Here is a 17518-nt window from a genome sequence, read left to right on the forward strand (position 1 = left end):
GGCTGTATCACAGGCTGAAGCTGCTGACAGTTGCCCACCTGTCTGGAACACAGAGTATAAGATGATGAAGTTACTTTAGGGCCAGGTCATACAGCAACTTGTCAACTGTAAGGCTCTCGGTCTTTATTTTAAAGTTTTCAGAAAATGGTGACAAAATCAGGCTCACATTTAAAAAAAAATGTTCTGGCTAATGTGTGGACAATAAATGTGGAGGTTGGTGTAAAATGATGTGAGAACCGTTAGGAAGCTATAAAGCCGTCCATGTGAGAGAGCGTGAGGCAATGGTGACTTGTCAGAGTGACACTACTGGAGAGGAATGATCTGACAGCTTTGAGAGATATTTTGAGTGTAAAATAATAATAATAATAATAATAATAACAACAACAACCACCCTTTGGTTATCATCAAGTCATGAGTCATTGGATGATGGCAAGTTTTTTCCTCAGTGTTATTTCTGAGAGGTCCGATAACCAGTCTCAGTTTTCCTAGTGAGATTCAATCAAGACTGTCATTCCATGACAGCCTCATTTCATTAGTCTACCATGATATGTAAATACCTCTAGGAACAATGATGCCCATACCCTGTAGCTTTCTGGTCAGTATAAATGCCTTTCAAAAGTCGCCTGAATTTCCAACCTCAATTCAAATCTCTTCACTCCTGGCTGAACTAACTCATAGACACCTTGGAAATGTAAAAACATATGATAATAAAGGGTGACTGTGTGTCTGGAAATTTTCTGAGTCATACCAGAGTTTATAGATATCCACTTCTTAATTCTTTACACAAACATGATCTGGAGACCTTTATAAGTCAGTAAAAATTAAAGAACATGACATATACATTAGAAGGATTTTTTCCCCCCCAAAACAGATTCAGTGCCCTGAAATCAAAAATTCACATTTAGACCAAAATGATGTTGGCATAATTACATGCTTTGCAAACCTTCCATTTTACATCTATTTCCCCTTTCCTTCTCCGCCTCCTACAGTAGTTTGTGTACCCCTGAATTTCAATGTAGGTCATTTTTTCTTATTCCAAACCAGAGATTCCCAAATCACTGATGCTATTCCTGAGGTTCAACCTTCATATCGAACTGCATGTGTGTTATTTAGTTAACAAAATTTTGAGAGTTTATTCTATCCAGCTCCTATTAAGAATCACAGTGAAGTGGTTCTCCAACAACTCTAACCTAATCTGAAATTAAATTAACCATAGACCTCCCTAGATCCACCCTTTATGTATACTTATTGTTTCAGTGAATGCTACTGTAACCCACTTGATTAGCTTTATTCAGTGTCTACTCTGTCTCGCTGCTCTTGCAATCCACGACTCTTCCTCTTAAATCTCTTCCAAATTCATCCTTTTTCTGCAAACTTCCAGGGCTTCAGTTTGTACCCTTGTCAGGTCTAGTATAGTAAATTCACACTGAATTTTTCTTTATCCAAATAGGGCTCTCTTGACAATCTTTCCAATCCAAGCCATCTACTCAATATTACAAAGACTGCTTTCACATCACTTCTGTGCCTGAAAATCTCAAGGTTTAAGTTTCCTCGTTGCCTTTAGGACAAAATACTAGCATCTCAGTAGTACAGCAAATAGAAAGAACATTTAATGTGCTCTTTCATCCTTTTAGCTATATCCTAACAAGCCCTCGCCCCCAGCAGACACTAGTCACAAATTATTTCTTGTTCTGTAGGTTAATACATATCTATGTTTTTGCTCTTCTGGCTTCCTCTACTTTTACTCTTCCCCTTCAAGATTCAGTTCTAATCATACGTCTCTGCATAGGATTTTCAGCATCAGGACCACATGTGCCTCTGTCATTCTACTTTGTCCATCTATTTATTGGGACACTCAGATCACAGCTCATTCTAATCATTTGTTCACATCTCACTCCTTCGCATTCCAGCCAACCTTCCAGCGTTCAGGTTATCTCTTTAGATAAGATCTACCACAGTACACAAAATGTAATGAGGGACCAACAAGCATTTGCTGATAACTAGTACTGATAATTATAATAACACATAAAAAGTGATTAAGTGCTTAGTGGTATGTGTGTATTTCTACCAGGAAGTTTGGTAGAAATACACACATATCACACACACATTAAGAAAAGAAAATTAAAGCTTGAGTGAGAGAATAAGTAAATGCAAAACCTCAAACAGACTGACTTCCAAGGTTTTCTTCATACAACCAACAGTAAAAGTACATTTTACAAACCCTCCACCACCCAATAATATAAAACAAAAATAAAATTTTTACAGAAACTATATTTCCCTTTACTACATGTGATGTTTTTTCTACTATTTTACTTTTTAAATTGTCACCTATAAACCACTAAGTTTATTTTATGACTTATTTTGGAAAATACTGCATTAGTATTTTTACCATACTTGGTTTTTTCAGGTTTGCATTCACACAATTTTTATAAATTATTTAGGCTTTATGTATAATATACTATAAAATAAGCAATTTACATTTCTCTTATTTTTAGTTACTCAAAAGTCATCAATTTACTAAACATGTCCTCACTTCCAATGCCACCACTATTTTTTAATGACAACAAACAGCTTATGAGAATTTTTTGTACATATTTCATCTCATACACACTGAAGTCAGTGGAAGCAGGATTTACTATTTTTAGTCTTCTAGGTTGAGGGTAAACGTGGAATTCAATTTCCTAATGTGACAGAGTTAAAACTCTCTGATGGTGCTCCATTTCTATTAGTTGTGCTTTCTTTCTTTTCTTTTTTTATTTTTTATTTTTTTATTTTTTATTTATTTATTTTTGTATTTTTCTGAAGCTGGAAACGGGGAGAAACAGACTGACTCCCGCATGCGCCCGACTGGGATCCACCCGGCACGCCCACCAGGGGCGACGCTCTGCCCACCAGGGGACGATGCTCTGCCCCTCCGGGGCGTCGCTCTGTTGCAACCAGAGCCACTCTAGTGCCTGGGGCAGAGGCCAAGGAGCCATCCCCAGCACCCGGGCCATCTTTGCTCCAATGGAGCCTCGGCTGCGGGAGGGGAAGAGAGAGACAGAGAGGAAGGAGAAGGGGAGGGGTGGAGAAGCAGATGGGCGCTTCTCCTGTGTGCCCCGGCCGGGACTCGAACCCGGGACTTCTGCACGCCAGGCCGACGCTCTACCACTGAGCCAGCCGGCCAGGGCTTCTTTTTTTTTTTTTCTTAATAAAATATTTTAGCATAGGCCCTAGCCAGGCGTGTGGAAGTCTTAGGTTTGATTCTTGGTCAGGGCACACAGGGAAAGCAACCATCTGCTCCACCCCCCTCCCCTACTGCAGCCATGGCTCAAACGGTTCCTGCAAAGGTGGTCTGTGGGCACTGAGAATGGCTCCATAGCCTTGCCTCAGGTGGTAAAATAGCTAGGTTGCCGAGCAACAGAGCTACGGCAGAGCAGGGCAGAGCATCACGTTGGTAGGGGCTTGCCGGGTGGATCCCAGTCAGGGCACATGCAGGAGTCTGTCTCTGCCCCCCCCCACTGCCTTTCATTTAATTTAAAAAAATATTTTAGTATAAAATACAATTATGGGATAACTTTCTTGAAATAAAGCTAGTGATAGAAATATTGATAGGAATCAATTCATCATATATACAAAGAATCATTACAGAATATATATTTTTCTTATTTCTAGACAATTCTGTTACTGTGACTACATCATGTATGAGTTCTCCTATTACCATGGTGTTCGGCAAGAAAATTTGCAATATTTCATCTTTAATCTTAAAAGAACGTATCTGCTAACTTTATGTTGCCTTGTGAAAAGTAATAAATATTATACTTCATCTGTTAGCATTTCAGTGCCCAATAAAGGAGAGAACGTTCATTGTTTTTTTCTAAATGAAAGAGCAAAAAATTCTGAAAGGTAAAGATTTTGTCAGTATTTCATTTCCTAAAAAAAAAATCTGTTACAGGAACTGTACCAAAAATGGGATTATTTATTATGCAGTATATGCTTTCATGACTAAAGCTGTGATATTTTAAGTTGAGACGTTGAAAAGCTCACATATAAATGTGTTTTGTTCTTAAATAATCTGAATTTCAAAGCAAGATTTAAGCAGTGTTGCAAAATTTGTCAGAATTAAATTTCTATTCTTATTTTCCTTCTAAGTATAGTAGCACAGCCGCCATAAATCCTAAATTTGAGTACACAACTTTTATAAGTGGGCTATAGAATGCTCTTTCTCAAATATAATTTGGGGTCCTCTAGATATGTTTCAGGAACATGAGTTTTCCCACCACACTTCGTAGTGATACTAACATTGAAGGTTCGAGAGTAACATATAGAAGAGGGAAGCTATATCATATCTATATTCATATATGCAGTTTTCTAAAGTATTTGATCAATTGAAGAATTATTTACACCAAAAAATGTTTACACTATTTGTTGAAAATTTTCTATATATTTTGGTGGACAAAAACAACAACAACAATAAAACAGGTGACAGTATATTTATGCATAGAAAGATCGCCCTACACAAGGTGTGGGAGAGCAATCAGGTGAGCATGGTGACCACAGAGCAAGGAAGAGGAGGCAGGAATCTGTAGAAGCAGGTGTCAGTGCCTGAGTAGAGGGAGGAACACATCTGAAATGACAGTGCCATGGTGTTTTACAGCTACAGTGGAATATGTAAGAGATTGTTCAGAATCGTAGTAGTAGTGCGTGAGCCCAGAGAGAGTAAAGGGATGGGATCAGCACATGGAGACACGGTGTGGCAACTGTGACCGATAAGTGGTTGCATACAAGGAGTCTGATCAATAAGAAAACATAAAGGATGATAGGAGTCAGGTTTCTCATGCTCAGAGAAAGGAGATACAAATTATGAAAAGGGAGAAAACTAGGATGAATGTTGTGGTACGGCATTAGAATTAGAGATATCAGTATGAACAAATTTTTTTAATGCATTTAGACAACATACAGTTAGACGTAGAGGTAAATTAGATGTAGAGATAAATGTGTGTGTTAGAGTTGTTCAGAGAAATAAACCAATAGAATGTGTGTGTGTGTGTGATTTATAATAAGGAACTGGTTCACAAGTTTCTTTTTTTAATTTATTCATTTTAGAGAGAAGAGAAAGCGAGAGAATGAGAGAGAGAGATGGGGGGAAGAGCAGGAAGCATTAACTCCCATATGTGCCTTGACCAGACAAGTGCAGGGTTTTCAACCAGCAACCTCAGCGTTCCAGGTCAATGATTTATCCACTGCACCAGCACAGGTCAGGCAGGACTGACAAGTTTCAAGATCTGCAGTTGGCAAGCCTGAGACTCAGGAAATCTAGACTGTCACTTGTTTTCTTTGGAATACAGCTGTTTTTCTATATTTCTTTAACTATTATGCCAGTATTTGGATGAGAAAGGGCAGTAGTTACCATAGTCATCATTTTACAAATTACTAATTTTGATTTTTAAAATCTTAAACAAATTCTTGGGATTGAATTTTCATTATGAACAAAACCTTATAAAGTAATGGTGCTTGGATAACTTAGTCATAGTGTGGACATTCTCATAATTTCTTCTTGGACACAACTTTTTATAAGAGACTTTCCCAATATGATAAAGTGTCCTTGCCACTTCAGTGAATCTGTTTTAACAACTGTTATCACCTATCTCTTTTTCCATTACTAAACACTGAGAAACTTGTCTTTCCTGATGTTTCTGAAACATTTGATACTCTTGGGCTCTTTCTTTTTGAAACTTTCAAGTAATTGTCTCTATGACAAAGTCTCCTCACACTTCCCCAGCCTTCCCAGAAATTCCTTCATAGTGTTATTCATAAACTCATTTCCCTCTCACAGACCTTAAAAGACTGATTCTCCCCTAGGTTCTGTTCTTATGTCTCATTTCATCCCTTAATGCACATTCTTCCATAGTCATTTCTTCAAAGTCTTCATTGCCACCCATGTGCTTGCTGGTAATCCCAAATCTTTATTGCAACCTGATATTACTCCCAACCACAAACCTAAATAGTCCACTGCCTACTAAATACACAAGCATTTCTATCCTCTGAGTATCTCAAAGTCAATGAGTGCAAACTGAATTTATCACTGTATCCCATTCTCCCTTGCATCCCCTCCACCAAGCTGGGTGCTCTTTTCTATTCCTCCCATAGTGAATCACATCACCATCTATGTCGTGGCCAATCAGCCAACAAGTTATTATTTATTACTTATCAGATTCATGCATTATTTTATTTTCCCCTTCCACTGTCTTATTCAGGCCACAGTTCTCGTTCCTCTGGATTATGGCCTTAGAGTTGGTGTCCTGGACAGAAGCTTTGCTCCTCCCTAATCTGTTTTCATGGTGAAGGCAGGGCATACATGCTAAAGCACAGATCTGGCCATAAACATCCTCTGATGGAAATTCTGTGTTGTTTTTTCATTGCCTTTAGAAACAGATGCAAACTTCTTAGCAGGATGTGCATGATTCTTTTCAATCTACCAACCCTCACTTCTCCAGCTTCATCTTTTCTCATTATCTTTCATTAGTATTGTGCTCCTTATGGTTCTATGACAAAGTCATATTTTATCCAACTTCCAAACTGAAAACAAACTTCATGCCCCATTTCTTTTCTCTTCTTTCAAGTGGTTAACTTTTGAGCATAATTAAGAGGCAACATGTCTTCCAAGGAGCTTACCCTGACAGGCCCTCAGCAACTAGATTTCCCCTTCAGAACACAATTTTGTCATTATCTCTTATTTCTATCAGAGCATTTCTCATGTATTACTACTTTGTCTTCACTCTCATAACCACAATCAAGTGTAAAAGTCTTCAAAAACTTTATCTCTGTTGCTTTATACCATTTCACTTCTCTGCATAGCACTCATCACTACTAAATATTTTTCTTAATTATTAATTTGTTTATTTTTCATCTGTGGCCAGAAGGTGAACTCTATGAGAACAAAGACCTTGTCTCTTTTTTCCTTACATAATTCCAATGTCCATAAAAACACTTCAGTAAATAATTAGTTGACTAAATGATTCATCCATAAGACTACAAACTTCTTGAGAATAGACTCTATCTTAATAATCTCTAATTATGTGGCATTATTCTTGCCATATCAAAGGCATTCATCTCACTGATTTACTCAACAGATATTTGTTATTTCTATATCTAAGACACTGGGAGATGGAGCCAAGTGAGAAAAACACAGGTCAGTGGCAAAAATCCACAATCCACCAGAAAAGACTCCAAGTATGCAAATGTAACTTAATTTCCCAAGTTTTTCAAACATCCAGAATCATCCTTTACTTTAATCACATAATATAAAATAATTAAAAACTCTCCCAAGTGAAATCTCATACCCTTGTTGATACTGCTAAGAATTCATTAGGGAATGGGGTTTGATTAGTTTTAGAAGCCATTTGTCGCCTCTTGCTAAAAATTCATTCCCCAAATCCCATCCTTGATGTCTTCATTACTGTCTTATTCCTATGGCTATTGTCCATTATTACCCCACAAACAAATGTCCCTCTTTTATTCCACAAAATGCAAACCTATTGTATGTAACTGACATGTAATGAAGATTTGGGGATTTAGGAGGAAATTATAATTCAAAACAGAAAATAACCTACTACTATTAAATAGCAGTTCCAAAAACCACACGAACTTTTCCCAAACAAGAAAGTTCTCACTAGTCTTTATTCCCCTTAGTCTCCAATCTACCACTGTATTGCTAAACTCTACCTCTACCCACAGAAATCTTTCTCCCAGAAAAATCCATTACTTGTTTCCCAGAAAGTGTAGATTCCCCTGTCTCACACTTTCTCTCCTCAATTAATTCACATATCACATTTGCAAGGGGGCCACTAATAGGTTTTCTTAAAGGAGTTGTTCACTCCCTTCGATGGAGCAGTGACTCTATTTGAGCAGAGTAAAAATATAGACTTGAATCCCTTTTAAATGTCATCTTATTATATTTGGCCCATCATTTCAACCTGTCAAGATCTTTTAGCATCTTAGTTCTGGAATGCAACATACACATGATCCCTGCCAGCTTCATGTCAAATGTAACTTGCTTACAGGTGTCTATCTTCACATAAGCCACCAGAAATAGCTAATAGGCATGTGCTGTTTTGTTACAGGTTTCCAAGAACCAAAAAGAAGACACAAATCAGCAAATGAGCATGACCAGTGGTGGTGCAGTGGGTTGAATGTCCACCTGGGATGCTGAAGTCCCCCGGTTTCAAACCTCAAGGTCCCAGGCTTGAGTGCGGGCTTGCCAGCTTGAACATGGGGTTGCCCGTTTGAGTGCAGAATTACTTATATGTTCCCAAGGTTGCTGGCTGGAACCCAAAGGTCACTGGCTTGAGCCCAAGGTCACTAACTTGAAGCCCAAGGTTGGAGCTTGAGCCTAAGGTTACTGAATTGATCAAGGGGTCACTGGCTTGGCTTAAGCCTCCCAGTCAAGGCCCATATAGAAAGCAATCAATCAACAACTAAAGTAAAGCAACTATGAGTTGATGTTCCTCCCTTTCTTTCTCCTTTCTTGTCTCTCTCAATCTCACTTTTAAAAAAATTCACCAAATGAAACATCTAAAAACAAATATCTTTAGACTGAGAGTGAGGTCTCATGTTCAGGCACACACGGCCCATTTCTCTTGATAATCCCTTCACTACTTATTTAGAGGTATGGGTTGCTCTGGTGAGGAAATGAGGTTTATAATGGGTGATGCCTTAAAATGTATTTTAATGTGGTAGGTCCATGGCTAGTCTAAGGCAAATGAGAGGCCAAAGACAGAAAATTTAAGAAGGCACTTATTCTCAGGGTCTTACAAGAGCAGGATAGCACTTGTATGACTTTGGGAGTGAGTACTTCCTTAAATTTTGCACATAGGCTTCCCATTCGTCATCCTAGTCAAGGTGCCATAATGAGGAGGAACATTTAACTTATAGATTGTGTCTTTGTGTGAATTCAGTCCTTATGCCTAAGCTTGAGCTGTCTCATTACCATTGCTAGCTGGAACCCACAGTTAGTAATGCCAGCAATCCTCAAGCCATGCTTAAATTTGTTTTCAGTTCATTACTCAAGAGACTCAAGAGCCAGCATTGCTGAGGGGAAGTATCAGGTCTCAGAAAAAAATAAAAAATAGGCTTAAACAGCCTTTTTATTAAGAACCTAGACCAAAAAGGCCAATTTTTAAATTCAATACATCTTGCAACCTTCTACGCCGGCCACTAAATTTTTTTTTCTATTTTTATTAACTTTAATTCATTGTGTTAACATGGGTTCAAGTGTTCCACACAATATGACACCGTCACACCCCAACCACGTGCCCCCATTACACTCCCTTCGCCTCCCTCCACCTGCTTATCTCCCCCTCTCCCTCTAGGATTGCTGTCCTGTTATCTATATCTCTGTGTTATGTATATATAATTTCACTAATCCTTTCACTTTCTCTGATCCCATCCCCTCATCCCTCTTCCCTTTAGCAGCTGTCCCTCTGCTCCCTGTGACCTCACCTCTGCCTCTATTCTGTTCCTCAGTTCAACGTGTTCATTAGATTCCATGTAAAAGTGATATCATATGATATTTTTCTTTCTCTACCTGGCTTATTTTACTTAAATAACAATCTCAAGGCCCCATCCAACACCTGTCAGAATGGCACTCACTAACAAATCAACACACAAAAAGTGCTGGCGAGGGTGTGGAGAAAAGGCAACCCTCCTGCACTGCTGGTCGGAATGGAGACTGTGCAGACACTGTGGGAAACAGTGTGGTGTTTCCTCAAAAAATTAAAAATGGAAATGTCTTTTGACCCAGCTATCCCACTTTTAGGAATATATCCTAAGAATACCAAAACACTGATTCAAAAGGAGAAATGCACCCCATGTTTGTTGCAGCATTGTTTACAATAGCTAAGATCTGGAAACAGCCCAAGTGTCCATCAGTGGATGAGTGGATTAAAAAGAAGTCATACATATACACAATGGAATACTACACAGCTGTGAAAAAGAAGGAAATCTTACCTTTTGTGATGGCATGGATGAACCAAACACTGCATTCTTTTTTCATTTTTTTTTTCTATTTCTTTGCAGTTGGTCCACCAATACCATCAATTTCAGGAAAGCCAAGTGCAAAATTAACTCTGGCTTAGTTAGAAGGTGTGTTGGGATCTTCTTAGCACCCCTGTATTGACTCATTCAACTAACTTGCTCTGTCTAGACCTGCCACTTTTTCTGAAAGTCTGTATTGCTACTGTCTGTCCAAATCTTGGTCCCTGAACTGCTCATGTAGCTATAAGCCATAGTACTTCTTCCTTCCATTTTCTGCGTGCCCATTGCTGTTTGCACCAGCACTGCTGAGTGCTTGTGAAGGTTTGTACCCAGCTTCAAAATTATGTGTGGCCCTTTGCCTGTGCTCTGTCAACCTGATCGAATACACACAAATCCTAACTCTTTTACCTTTTAAATATTCAGTACTTAATAGTTATGTGATAAATGATGAATGAATAAATGAGAACAAACAGTAGGAAGTAAGTGTCCAACACTCCAGAAGCCATTATTAAATTAACTGAGTTGCTAATCTTCCTTACAGGGTATGAATACTTGAGAGCCAGAGAGACGACAGCTGTGGTGTCTGGGTGTCTTCAATACAGCGACTCCTCACCAAATATACACATTGCTTTTCTTAAGCACTCAAGTTGCAAAATTACAATTTACAAGTTCAAAGCCTAGTAAATAAAAGGGATTCTGAGAAAAAATAATAAAAACAGTATCAGGCATGTACACATAGGTGCATACACAAGGAGATATAAACTCCAAAGGGCAGCCGGTCCCAGAACTAGCCCAGTTCTTTGCTGTGCTTGCTAGCTCCCTTATCACCCTTTTCATTGTTCAGAAACAAATAGCTAAGGTAGATATTCTTAATGAATATAAGATAATTTATGATGCTAACTTTATATAATACAGATTGCATTCCTCCTTCACATTTAAAACTTTGATCCAACTAGATTAAAATTGAATGGTTTTATCTGTGTCTGCACATTTTTATAATGTTTTCACAGGTCTTATTTGCTCTTTCAGAAACTATATTTTAAGGTATCAAACATTACAAGAAGCACTAGGAATACCGCAGTAAAAACATTCATAATCCCTACCTTCACAGAGTTTATTAACTAGAGGAACCAACAGAATTAACCTGTACTTAAGGAAACATTTGGGTAAAGATTTGTTTATCTCATCTCCAACCAAGTACCCCTATTAAAAGTTTAAGAACTCACTAATTAGAAAAAGAAGTCATAAATAGACGAAATTTTTAAAAAAATTATGGAATACATGAAAAAGATAGAGAAGTGGTAACTGGTAAATTAGGTCAGGGGAAATCTCCAAACTTTAATACACAGAGAGTCTTATAGACTGAACTCATCTTTAATGCAGAATCTAGGCAATGCTTGGGTCTGAAAAATGCTGCATTCAATTGAGGGCAAGGTTAGGCATGAGGCTAAGAGCAGGAGCAATAATACAATGTGTGTATGTGGAACTTTTGACTACCCCACCCAAATATTTATCTTCCCAACTTCCAAGTGAAGCACCCTCTAGTTACCAAGCAAGAGGGTACTTCTCTAGAGAAATGGAGCAGTTCTAAGGAAAATAATCTATTTAAAGTGTTACCAGCATAGGAAATTTAAATGTAAGGATCCCCCAGCCACCGTCCTCACCATCATTACTAGTGCTGATCTGTCAGTTAACACTGTACACATATATAGAGTTATCAATCAGCTTTTTTTTTTTTTTTACCAGTTTAGATGTTAAATTTTTTTTTGAGGTAAGAGAAGGAGAGATAGTGAGACAGACATCTGCATGTACCTGACCTGTATCCACTCAACAACCACATCTGGGTCTGATGCTTCAATACTGAGCTATTTTTAGCTCTTGATACTGATGTTCTTGGACCAACTGAGCTATCTATCCTCAGTGCCCAGGGCCATGCTTGCATCTACTCAGGCACTGGCTGCGGGAGTAAAGAGGATGAGAAGGGGAAGAGTGAAAAGGGTGAAGCAGATGGTCACTTCTGTGTGCTCTGACTGGGAATCGGATCCAGGATGTCTGTATGCCAGGCTAACTTTTTATCCATTGAGCAACCAGCCAGGGCCAATTTTTTTTTAAAGACCGATGATGCATTAGAAACCTGAAGAAATCTTTCAAATGAAAGAGTTACCAAAATAAACTAACATAAGAACCAAATTACAAATAAGAAATAATAACAACATACTTCTAATTGTTTTTCTGAGGCTCATGAAGAAATTGCATCCATAAAACAAGAATAAGAAGTTACAAACAAAACAACCAGTGAATCAAAAAAAGCTCTTGCATGTGATACATATTGCTGCCAAAGTGTTACAGAAAGGTGGCATGAAAAATAAAGATGAGGTATTCTCCCTGAATATATAGCAAATGCATAAATAAATAAATAAAAACCTCAAAAAAAGACAAAGAAAAAGGAAGACTGAAGAGGCAAGAAAATAGAAGCATGGAGAAACATTTCAGAAGGTTCAAACATCTGATTAATAAAGTAGAATCTCTAGAGATAAAGAGCAGATAAAAATAGAAGAAATCATCAAATAAACAGTTAAGGATATTTCTTCAGAGTTCAAAGATTTAAAACCTCCAAATTGAAAGAGGCCACGGAATAACTAAAACAATGAATTCTAATAGACCAGAGCTGGATTCTTCAATTCTGAAATTTTGGAGCATCAAATAGGTTGGCAAGGTTTTAAAACCTTTCAGAGAGCAAAAGTCAGGGCGTTTACAAAGAAGAGAGAATAGTAAGTGTAAGCATGTTTCTTTTGTTTTTTTGTTTTGTTTTTTTTTGTTTTTATCAGCCATAGTGGATGCTGGAAGATAATGAAACAATGTCTTGAGACTTCTGGAGAGAATTATTTATATTTTCAGCATAGAGTCGTTATCAAATGAGTCAATGGAATTTTTTTTAAAAAGTTTCCGCCCTGGCTGGATAGCTCCGTTGGTTAGAGCATTGTAGCCATACACCAAGGTTGTAGGTTAGATCCAGGGCAGGGCACAATCAAGAAACAACCTATGAGTGCATAAATAAATGGGAAAGAAAATAGATGTTTCTCTCTCTTTCTCCCTTCCCCTTTCTCTCTTGCTCTCTAAAATCAATAAATAAAATTTAAAAAGTTTCAGACATGTGAAGAATCAGAAAACTTACCTTCCCAAACTGACAGGTGAACAGAGGTATCGAGATCCTAGCTGTGCTCAGGTTTAGAAGAGAACAAGTAAGTACAAATAGGGGCAGAATGGAAGACAAGCAGGTAGCTATGAATGAGAATAAAAATGTCCAACCCTATGAAATAATTGTGGTCCATCCATACAGTCTAATCAAATAAATGCCACACAAGACTATTTGCTGACATTTTCATTATATGTAAAGTAGTAAAAATAGATCATTAGACAGCAGTTTGCCAAGAATATATATACTGCTTAAAAAATTAAGAGATATTTTAAAATGAAAATGAAGCAATAAAGTATCCCCTAATTTTTGTGAGCAGTATAAATACACACACACACACACACATCAAAAGGCAAACATATTTATATGTAGGTATAGGCAAAAGTAGGCTTACAGTTATTAGTCTGGAAAATAATACAATAATAAACAAGTAATATAATAATAAATTTGGTGTTTTGTGTATTCACAACTGTAAAACTTATATTTGCCCACCCATGTATGTATATATATGACAGAAATTATTTTTAATAGTGTTTTTCTTTGGAGTTATAGGTGCCTTTTTTTTTTTTTTTGGCTTTTCTAATAATTTTATTTTTTTAATGGGGTGACATCAATAAATCAGGATACATATATTCAAAGATAACAAGTCCAGGTTATCTTGTCGTTCAATTATGTTGCATACCCACCACCCAAAGTCAGATTGTCCTCTGTCACCTTCTATCTTGTCTTCTTTGTGCGCCTCCCCACCCCCTATCCCTCTCCCATTTCCCCCTCCCCCCCGTAACCACCACACTCTTATCAATGTCTCTTACTTTCACTATTATGTCCCAACTACGTATGGAATAATACAGTTCCTGCTTTTTCTGATTTACTTATTTCGCTTCGTATCATGTTATCAAGATCCCACCATTTTGCTGTAATGTTCCGATGTCATCATTTCTTATGGCTGAGTAGTATTCCATAGTGTATATGTGCCACATCTTCTTTATCCAGTCATCTATTGATGGGCTTTTTGGTTGTTTCCATGTCCTGGCCACTGTGAACAATGCTGCAATAAACATGGGGCTGCATGTGTCTTTACGTATCAATGTTTCTGAGTTTTGGGGATATATACCCAGTAGAGGGATTGCTGGGTCATAAGGTAGTTCTATTTTCAGTTTTTTGAGGAACCACCATACTTTCTTCCATAATGGTTGTACTACTTTACATTCCCACCAACAGTGTATGAGGGTTCCTTTTTCTCCACAGCCTCTCCAACATTTGCTATTACCTGAGTTGCTAATAACAGCTAATCGAACAGGTGTGAAGTGGTATCTCATTGCCGTTTTGATTTGCATTTCTCTAATAGCTAAGGAAGATGAGCATCTTTTCATATGTCTGTTGGCCATTTGTATTTCTACCTGGGAGAAGTGTCTATTCATATCCTCTTCCATTTTTTTATTGGATTGTTTGTTTGTTGTTGAGTTTTATGAGTTCTTTGTATATTTTGGATATTAGGCCCTTATCTGAGCTGTTGTTTGAAAATATCATTTCCCATTTAGTTGGCTTTCTGTTTATTTTGTTATCAGTTTCTCTTGCTGAGCAAAAACTTCTTAGTCTGATGTAGTCCCATTCATTAATTTTTGCCTTCACTTCTCTTGCCATTGGAGTCAAATTCATAAAATGCTCTTTAAAACCCAGGTCCATGAGTTGAGTACCTATGTCTTCTTCTATGTACTTAATTGTTTCAGGTCTTATGTTTAGATCTTTGATCCATTTTGAGTTAATTTTTGTACAGGGGGAGAGACTGTAGTCCAGTTTCATTCTTTTGCATGTGGCTTTCCAGTTTTCCCAGCACCATTTATTGAAGAGGCTTTCTTTTCTCCATTGTGTGTTGTTGGCCCCTTTATCAAAAATTATTTGACTATATATATGTGGTTTTATTTCTGGACTTTCTATTCTGTTCCATTGGTCTGAGTGTCTATTTTTCTGCCAATACCATGCTGTTTTGATTGTCCTGGCCCTATAATAGAGTTTGAAGTAGGTATTGTTATGCCCCCAGCTTCATTCTTTTTCTTTAGGATTGCTTTGGCTATTTGGGGTTTTTTATAGTTCCATATAAATCTGATGATTTTTTGCTCTATTTCTTTAAAAAATGTCATTGGAAGTTTGATGGGAATTGCATTAAATTTGTATATTGCTTTGGGTAATATAGCCATCTTGATTATATTTATTCTTCCTAGCCAAGAACAAGGTATATTCTTCCATCTCATTATATCTTTTTCGATTTCCCTTAACAATGGTTTATAGTTTTCATTATATAAGTCCTTTACATTCTTTGTTATGTTTATTCCTAAGTATTTTATTTTTTTTGTTGCAATCATGAAGGGAATTATTCTTTTGAGTTCCTTCTCAGTTGTTTCATTGTTGGCATATAGAAAAGCTATTGACTTCTGTATGTTAATTTTGTATCCTGCGACCTTACTGTATTGGCTTATTGTTTCTAGTAGTCTTTTTGTGGATTCTTTGGGGTTTTCGATGTATAGGATCATATCATCTGCAAAAAGTGATACCTTTACTTCTTCTTTTCCGATATGGATGACTTTTATTTCTTTGTCTTGTCTGATTGCTGTGGCGAGACCCTCTAGTACCACATTAAATAAGAGTGGAGAGAGTGGACAACCCTGTGTTGTTCCTGATTTAAGGGGGAAAGCCTTCAGTTTAGTGCCATTTAATATGATGTTAGCTGATGGTTTATCATATATGGCCTTTATCATGTTGAGATATTTTCCTTCTATACCCATTTTGTTGAGAGTCTTAAACATAAAATTGTGTTGTATTTTATCGAAAGCCTTTTCTGCGTCTATTGATAAGATCATGTGGTTTTTGTTCTATGTTTTGTTGATATGGTGTATTACATTAACCGTTTTACGTATGTTGAACCATCCTTGAGATTCTGGGATGAATCCCACTTGATCATAATGTATTATTTTTTAAATATGTTGTTGTATTCGATTTGCCAGTATTTTGTTTAGTATTTTACCATCTGTATTCATTAGAGATATTGGTCTGTAGTTTTCTTTTTTTGTGCCATCCTTGCCTGGTTTTGGTATGAGGGTTATGTTGGCCTCATAAAATGTGTTTGGAAGTATTGCTTCTTCTTCAATTTTTTGGAAGACTTTGAGTAGAATAGGAACCAAGTCTTCTTTGAATGTTTGATAAAATTCGCTGGTATAGCCGTCAGGGCCTGGACTTTTATTTTTGGGAAGGTTTTTAATGTTTTTTTCTATTTCTTCTCTACTGATAGGTCTGTTTAGGCTTTCTGCTTCTTCTTGACTCAGTCTAGGAAGGTTGTATTTTTCTAGGAATTTATCCATTTCTTCTAGGTTGTTGAATTTAGTGGCATAAAGTTTTTCATAGTATTCTACAATAATTTTTTGTATATCTACAGTGTCCGTGGTGATATCTCCTCTTTCATTTTGGACTTTGTTTATATGAGTTCTTTCTCTTTTTTCCTTGGTAAGTCTTGCCAAGGGTTTGTCAATTTTGTTGATCTTTTCAAAGAACCAGCTCCTTGTTCTATTAATTTTTTCTATAGTTTTTCTGTTCTCTAATTCATTTATTTCTGATCTGATTTTTATTATCTCCTTTCTTCGGCTGGTTTTGGGTTGTCTTTGTTCTTCTTTTTCTAGTTCCTTAAGGTGTGAAGTTAAGTGGTTCACTTGGGCTCTCTCTTGTTTGTTCATATATGCCTGAAGCGATATGAACTTCCCTCTTATCACTGCTTTTGCTGCATCCCATAGATTCTGATATGTCGTATTGTCATTTTCATTAGTCTGTATATATCTTTTGATCTCTGCACATATTTCTTCTTTGACCCATTCATTTTTTAGAAGTATGTTGTTTAGTTTCCACATTTTTGTGGGATTTTCTTCCTCTTTTTTGCAGTTGAATTCTAGTTTCAAGGCTTTATGATCAGAAAATATGCTTGGTACAACTTCAATTTTTCTGAATTTGCTGATGTTGTTTCTGTGGCCCAACATATGGTCAATTCTTGAGAATGATCCATGTACACTGGAGAAAAATGTATACTCAGTCACTTTGGGATGAAATGTCCTGTAGATGTCTATCATATCCAGGTGCTCTAGTGTTTTGTTTAAGGCCACTATGTCTTTGTTGATTCTCTGTTTGGATGACCGATCTAGAGCCGTCAGCGGTGTATTGAGGTCTCCAAGTATGATTGTATTTTTGTCAGTTTTTGTTTTAAGATCAATAAGTAGCTGTCTTATATATTTTGGTGCTCCTTGGTTTGGTGCATATATATTAAGA

The sequence above is a fragment of the Saccopteryx bilineata genome, chromosome 1 (genome assembly GCF_036850765.1).
Source record: "Saccopteryx bilineata isolate mSacBil1 chromosome 1, mSacBil1_pri_phased_curated, whole genome shotgun sequence".
Classification (NCBI taxonomy): Eukaryota; Metazoa; Chordata; class Mammalia; order Chiroptera; family Emballonuridae; genus Saccopteryx; species Saccopteryx bilineata.